This window comes from Lissotriton helveticus, chromosome 5_1 (assembly GCF_964261635.1).
Source record: "Lissotriton helveticus chromosome 5_1, aLisHel1.1, whole genome shotgun sequence".
In the NCBI taxonomy this organism is placed as follows: Eukaryota; Metazoa; Chordata; class Amphibia; order Caudata; family Salamandridae; genus Lissotriton; species Lissotriton helveticus.
In genome coordinates, this window is record NC_136065.1 from 51,234,840 (window position 1) to 51,242,978 (window position 8,139).

The following is an 8,139-nucleotide window of genomic DNA, read 5'->3' on the forward strand; positions in this document are numbered from 1 at the left end:
TGTCGCACGTGTACTATTTAGCCTATTGTTGCACATCTCTCTCTCTCTCTCTCTCTCTCTCTCTCTCTCTCTCTCCTCCACACTCTCACTCTTCCTAACGACTGGCACCTAATTGGTAAACCACCACCCCTGGTGCACCACCCAATTGGCTCCAAATACCGCAAGTATTTGCACAAAATTTGTCTTAAATAAAATGTTATGTTATGTTATGTTAATTTTATTTCTATCGCGCACAGCTGCCCCAGCAAAGGGGCGTCCCGGCGCTTTTGACAGGTACTATAACATAACACATCTTAAAACAAGAGAATATTAAAGAGCAGGAAACAGAAAAGTTTTGATCGCCTGCCTAAAGGCAAACAGGTCATTAAGAGCTCGAATAGAAACCGGGAGCGAATCACCTCGATGCCATGTTACTACCTCTCCTTTCTGCTAAATATTGATAAAACCTAGAATTGGCCAAAAAGGAAAGGACAGGTAAGACGACTGAAGTTCCCTAATCTGACCCGTAATAAGGGAACTACATGTCAGTGGCTTTTATGATAAAAATGCCTCAGGTAACGCGACCTTCCCCGTCCCGAATTGTCTCGATGCCCAAACAGTAAAAGTGATCGAAGCATCCCCGTCTTCCCAGAAAGCCCCCAGTTTTGTATCAGCTGCCCCGGACGAGAGTTCGAAAAAAAATGTCCCTCACCCCCGGTTGTAAGAGATGGGTTGACTTACGACTAACACAGGCCAGCCGATTGTTCCTAGAAATGATTTATTGATGAGCAAGCTACAGAGTTTAGAGTTCGAGAAATGTCACTGAACGCTTACGAACTGAACTATGGCCTTCTGCTAGATAACGCCCTCATGACACCAAGCAAGACGATAGCCCCTCACCCCAGTTTGCTATGTTCCTAGTTGTTTTCCATAAGACCCCGGTCACCCCAAGGATGAGTCGAATAGTTATCGCAAGCCCCCCCCCGGTTTTTAATGAAGTAGTCAGGTTATAAGAGACTATGTAGAAATTAGAATGATGTTTGCGAAGTTAAGATTGGACCAAAATGAAGAAATGGTTGCAGTAAACCCTGTTGAAAGTAAAATGTTTAGCTGAAAGATAGGATGCATTGATATAATGGAAAACTGTTTAGCCTATGTTCATTCCTCAGAAAGATGCCTATCAGACCATGGTGATAGCACGTTGCACTTTTTCCGTAAAATACAAAGCCCTGAAGAACGGTATAACTTCGTAAGGCTCGTACTAGGAAAGTGGGTCTCTGCCAGAAGAACTGACATGACTGTAATAAACAAATGCAATGAATAGGTATCAGATCTCGTACCACGACAATGAATGTAATACCAACAAACACCAAAGAAATAGTTACGAAGGAAAGTCATAGGAAATCCAGCAAACCCATCATCAATTATTTATATGTTGGTTGTAAACCCCAATGTAACGGATGTTTCTCAGTTGCTTGGAGTTGGGAGAGAAATAGACTTATGTGATTACCTTCCTCTGCCAATTCTCTAAAGACTGTCTTTTCAAACTCATTTAAGGGTACCACTGTCGGAGGAGAGAGAGACCGGATGTGGGAGCACGCGGCCTGACTGCAGATCGTGGAACATCTGCGACATTGGCCAAGGCAAGACCGCAACAGTAAGAAGTCGCAGAACGAGGCACTGTTTTCGACAAAATGAGAGGAACGGGCAGATCTGATGCCCCTGCTCGATGATCAACATGTGCCGAAAAGTCCCCGCCCTCTGAACTCGGTCATGGGCCCGCCTACCTGAAATTTTCCGTCCCCCTGGTCTGTTCCCGATCTGGCCCTGCTCCATCCCCTTTTCCTCCGACCTACCCTAAGGACTACTCACACACCCCCTTCTTCCACCTGAACTCTTTGACAATCGACTCGACACAGGGCGAAAAAGGACCTTTTTGACCAGGAAAACGAGAAAAAGGTCATGCCCTGCAACGCAGGACCTAGAATAGAGCTGGACACATAGCTCCACCGCCGGTGCTCAACAGTGCCAACAGAAGACGACAAAGAATGCTGAGAACTCACTAATAATGGCCCACGACAATAAGACTTCCCCTTCGAACAGTGACACCCCTGATTATCGTTTTTACTACGTCTCATTTCTCTCCCAGCCACCATTGTATTGACTATGCTCCAACCGAATACGAAACGAACTTACATATGTAATAACCTATCAGTTCATATTCCGAATGACTATAAGCATCTATGAAATGTACCCAACGTTCTCACTACAGAATCTTTTTTGTCCGATATTGCATTACTATGACTTTCCTGCAACAAACTTAACGATGGGCCCGCCTCCTAAGATGAAAGATTTTAAAATGTAATGTTTACAGCTCCTTCACCTGGGTTCCTACTTCTTTACTTATGACCACCACAGTAGACATGGATAGGAAATAGGCCAGCAAGATGTCTTGGGAATGTTAAAGGGAGGACTGTGGAAAATTAGTACGGTTTTGGTAAACATTATCTGCGCCATCTTGCCTTTTTTCCTGATGCCACACTTTTTGTCGTGCGCACCCGCCATCTTAGGTGCCTCGATCAGAACCACCCTCTGCACGCCACTGACCCCCAGCACAGCTCTTCGCCCTCACAAGCCCCCCCCCCCCCCCCCCCCCCGCACTGGCCACCCCCGCTCTCACATGCCTTGAGTCATAAACCCCTCTTCAGCGCAGCTCTGCCTCGGAATCCCATCCTGTTCCCAGCGCAACACCTCCCTTCATTCCTTTCATGGTCCCAGGTCCTTTGATACAAACCCCCTTTTCCTGTGTGCCCGTTTGTCTTCCTCGTTCCCAGGCCGCCACCTGGCCCTGCGGATACTGTTTATTGCCCCCCCCCCGTACAGTAGGAAGCTTCCCCCATTAAAGGACCCTCGAATTGATCAAAGCCCCCACCCTCTGAGATCCGATCAACCCCACACATTCCGTGAATCGGCGGAATGTCCAGCTGCGTGATAATCATCACTTGTTGTGACCGGGGTGGGGACTTCAACTGTAAATGTGTGTGGGAACGGGCCTGAAGGGGAGATTCCGAGGATGTCCTTTCATACTTCAAAGCATTACAAGAATGTGTTACCTGCAATAAAGATCATAAACCTGTGTATAAGAGGCCAGGCCTCAGAGATGCGGTTAGAGCACCTCGTGACGATACCTGCTGTCCGAACTGATGTGTTCTCCTCCGGAGAGAATAAAACCTTGTTTCCTGCCTTCCAGTCTCCAGCGCCTGCCTCTTCATTGATTAATATTTTGTGGTTTTTATAGAGGCGACACCGCCGGGCAATACTTAAGGATCTTTGTTTATTGGTTGTCCTGAACCCCCTTTTTTACAATACCTGGGGCCACTACATTAAATGCAACTGGTGGGCTTGCAGCACATAAATTGGGTGCCACGTCTGTGACTCCCCTTTTGCTACATATCAGTCAGCCCTGAGGTAGGCCCTAGCTAGCCCTATGGGCAGGGTGCATTGTAGGTAAAAAGTAGGATATGTGCCGTAACTGTGAAGCATGTCCTGGTAGTGACAAACAGCTATTTTGGGTTCTCACTACTGTGAGGCTGCCCTCTCACAGAAATGCATTGGGGATTCCCTGATATGTGCTTCAGTGGTAATTCCTGATCTTAGAGGAATAGTGTGGTCAAGTTTGGTATGTTTGAAATAGTGGTAATAAATGCTGCGCAATGGTGTTCGCAGATTTATTATCACTATTTTAGAAATGCCACTTTTAGAAGTGGACCTTTCTGTGTACTATACCTGCTTGATGTGTAGTGCATGTCTGGCTCTGTAGTGACAGGATCTGGGTAAGTCAGCATTAGGCTGAATAGGCCAATCTTCATTTGGAGTGGTGGGAGGAGGAGCACCTGGGACTGAATGGGACTGTGCCTGCTTTCCACAATGCCGGCTCCACCCCCTGTGGTGTGTCTGGGGCCAGAGCCTACACTGACAAAGTCGGTGGTGGTGCACCATCAGACTTCAGAGAAAGGTGTGAGTGCCCCCAGAACTGGTTTGGACCGGGCGCAGAACCCTGTGGCAGGGGGAGAACATAGACACTAAGCGATATAAGTATTGGGTAGTGACCCCATGAAAAGGTGCTGTTGGGTGCTTACTTGAAGCCTGCGGCCAGCAGGCTGCTGCACTGGCAAGAGAAACCACCACTGAGACTTTGCCTGGGGAGCTGCTTGCTGAAGGGAATGCTCCTGCGCCCAGGGACCATGTTTGCGGGCCTGCTGCCTTTGTTTGTTCACTGAGAGCCTAACAAGAGAGCCAACTCCCTGCTTCAGTTCTCCCATTTCTGGGTTTGAGATGGCCGCTGGCCATGGCGTGCTCTAACACTGATTGCGTGGGCTCCCCCTGGCGCTCTCATCCAGGAAAGAGATCTGTTGGGTGGCTGTGCAGCTGGGGCTCTGCTGCTTGGCCCGAGATGCCCGACGGCGCTAGGAGAACGAAGATTCCCAGGGCAGAAAGTCTGCCATGTTGCCCGACCACACTGGTGTTACTGAGGGGCGGGGCCAAAGTCAGCAAAGACTGCGGAGAGGCCACTCAAGCATAGCGACTGGTTGCTTCTCTGCTGACTGGGTGCCGGAGGAAAGAAGGCCCTGGAGGAGTAGGGGGGGGAGAACTGCAGGACAGAAACACTCTCCCTCTCCTTTCGTATGATTGCCACAGGAGAAGCCTGCCTTGTAAAAGTGTCCCATCCGGGAAGCGGGACACCAAGCTGCCGGAAGCCTGGCAGGGGCTGTGCCTGGATGTGGGGTGGGCTCCATCAGGTAAGAGGACTGCAAACAGAAGCCAGGCGTGGCTGCGCCTAGTTTTGGGCAGGGCCCACTGTCTTGAGGAGACGTGCGGCGAGAAGACTTGACCGGCGGGCACTATGCTTCAAGTAAAGCCGCCCGAGGTGGTACAGGCTCAGAAACTTATCGGGTAGCGTGAAACTACCCCCTGACGAGTAGACACCGAGAAGGAGGGCGGTGAAGCTGGCCCAGGTCGTCTTCTGCAGAGCGCCAGACCTCGCTGCGGCCACCAACAACTGTTGTCCCTGAGGAGGGCGAGAAGTGGGCCTGCCCGGGTGAAGGAAGGAGGCACCTCAGGCAAGTGAGAGGTTGCAGAGTTCAGCCTGGGGGAGACAAAGGCTCCCGCCGGGTGTCCCCCTCCAGTTGCTTACACATATCGGGGGCATTGTAGGAGGTCTCCAATGTACTTGGTGAACAGCTGCGCTGCATGGCCGCAGGCAGCCACACAGTTGCTTGGTGTGGGGGTGATTCTGGCCAGTGATATCACAGGACGAGCCCAGACGGGCCTCCGGATTAAGCCCTTCCACAAGATTTCTACAACTCCTGAAGTGGGGTAGCAGAGGCCCCGGGAGTGAAGAATTATTGCATCACAGAACGGAGTGGTGTGCCCTGAAGGGATTAGGTTTGGGGAGATTCTTTCTGCAGCCTACACGTGCCACAAGTAATCATTGCAGGGGATTTGCCAATGTCTAAAGGGCGCATGATGGGTCTATGAGATATGGACCTGCAGGGTATGTCTGAGGAGCTATAGGCCTAAGGTGGGCCCAATGTGAATAATATGCTATGCCTAATATGCTGTCTTAGGTAGGTCGTGATGTTTACTCCTGGGAGATGCTCATCATAAGTGTACTCCAAGTGTTTACTGTGAGGCACTGTTGCTGATAACTTTGCCTAAAATGTTTATGCCAAGTGTACCTTTACCAGTAGTTACTGTTGGTGTTATTACTTACCTCTGCTGATGGTTCTGATAATGGTCTGTTTGTCCCTGTCCTGAATATAATCCCCTGTAAAGTCAAACCTAGTGCCAGGTGGCACAGTGTACATATGTGATTATGTTCTTATGTGTTTTATGGATAGTACAAGTCCATTTTATATAGCCTTGTGTGGAGTCTTTTGTGGTGAGCCTAGTGTGTCGCTGCTGTCTGAGTGTGTTGTGAAAACGCTTTACACATTACCTATGGGATAAGCCTGACTGATCGTGCCAAGCTACCATGCGGGTGAGCGTGGGTAATCTATGGTGTGTAACTCCCTTGCCCTGACTAGAGCGGTGGTTTCTGCCTGGCTAAGGCGCTTGCCCTATACAACCAGAAATCCCATTTCTAACATTTGGACAATTCTTTCTCCTCTTCAACATCACTTGCAGAAGATGAAACTGTGAGAAGTTGGCCTGATATGTAGTGCTCACTATTCTAGGGATCACTCTGTATCATTCCAAACAACCCTTATTGATGATTGGTTGTAAGTCAACCTTATTAGACCAGCTATCCTAGTAGCGTGGACAAGAGCAGTCTTTAGGCTAAACTCTAGAGGGCGTGTTAAGCCAGCTGTTTTACCATCACATATACCCCTTGAACACCAAGTGAAAGGACACCACACAAGTTGTTATAAAAATAAAGGATATTTATTAATAACAAGTCTACCCTGAACTCTTTATGAGTCAGGGAGCTAAGCACAATACAAAACTCATACGAAAATACTACAAGTTGCACAATTTACACAAATGCCCGAGGGGCACGAAAAACCATATACTCTAAAAGTGGAATGCGAAATACTAGCAGGTAAGTAACGCAATCCAGAGGCTTCAGGACCACTAGGACTACCTTACTGAACCCTCAGGTTAGGAGCAGGAGGCCTAGGGAACCCGGGTGCAGAGTGGGAACTCTTACGCGGGATGCGGGACAAAGTCTATGGATGCTAGCAGTTCTTAAAGTTACTGTTTCCGGACGAATCCGACTAGGTAGACTTAAAAACGAAAAAGGATCTGGACACTAGGAGAGAGAACCTGTGCTGGAGCACCGAGATGCTCGAGTTACCTAGCCCAGGGGCTGCGGCTGCATAGGGTTCAAATGACGTCGGGAATCCTCGTTGTAGTCTATGGAGCCTGAAAGAAGATGTTGCTGGCAGGCGACCAGTGAAGAAGTTCGGTGTGATCCAAGGCAAGGATCAGTGACGGAGACGACCTGAAAGCAGAGGGGACTCAGTTCTTAATCACTAGCCAGTGATTATGTGGGCACCAGGATGGCACCGGATGAAGTCACCTCGACCAGGTGAGTGGGCGACGCTGGACTCTGCAGTCACACAGGCCAGGAGGCGTTGTCGGCGTCCAGGCTGGAGGTGCGAGCTGTCCCACGAGGGTCTCTGCTGTTGGCGATGCTGGATCCAAGATTGGAGCAACAAACCTTGGCAAAGGCAAGCCCACACGGTGGAGTAAAAATGGCGTCTGGAGTGGACCAGGAGGGTCCAGGGCACTTCTTGTTGGACAAGAAGCAAGGGCCAGTCTAGGGGACCTAGACCAGTGGCAAAAACGTCATGGTACGTCGTCAAAAGGGTCACTAGCCAACGGGCAAGTAACCGGACAACGTGGCAAGCAACAAGGAAGCAGAAGGGCCCTACGCAGACCTCGTGGATGCTGGAGGGCTGGACTTCGGTGCTGGAGCTGCTTAGTGTTGGTGCTTCTCAAACCCCAGTGCACTTACTCGAGGGTCTCTCGGGGGTCGTGCTGGTGAAGCGTCGTGTAGGTCTTGAAGATGGCCGGTCCCACGGTTCTCGTCACACCCACGAATCTCAGCTGGGCTGATGATGCAGGTAGAGGTCAGAGATGGCGGGAAAACCGGGTCTCGTCGAGCTGGTCAGTCTTGATCCAGAGGATGGACGTGCAGCAAACCACAAGCGCTTCGATGGTGCCTGCTGGTGCAGGGTGGCTACTCCTTAGCCACAAGGGAGAGTCTTCAGAGATGACAAGAGTTCCTTTCGTGGAAAGTAGTTCAAGTTTCAAGATGTTCTAATTTGGGAAGGGGGCCTGCTCCTACCTTTATGCAAAGAAAAGGGGCTGGCACGCGACTAGGTCCTGCCCATGGGTGGGACCAGGAGGGGGTGGTTATACCCCTCTCCTTTGTCCAGTGTCTCCCCAGCTCAGGGGCTGGGGTGCCCCTGGAACTGGTTTGAGCCGGCATATGCACAGTGAGCACCGGGGTGCCACTTGCAGTCACCTTGCTTTCAGCCCTGCCTACCTGGGATACACAAAATCCTGTCTGGGATGGTGCTGGCACCGCCCCTGACAGGAAACCCTTTGTCCAGGCCTCTGTTGCTGGAAGGACTCCCAGCAGCAGGAGGGCAG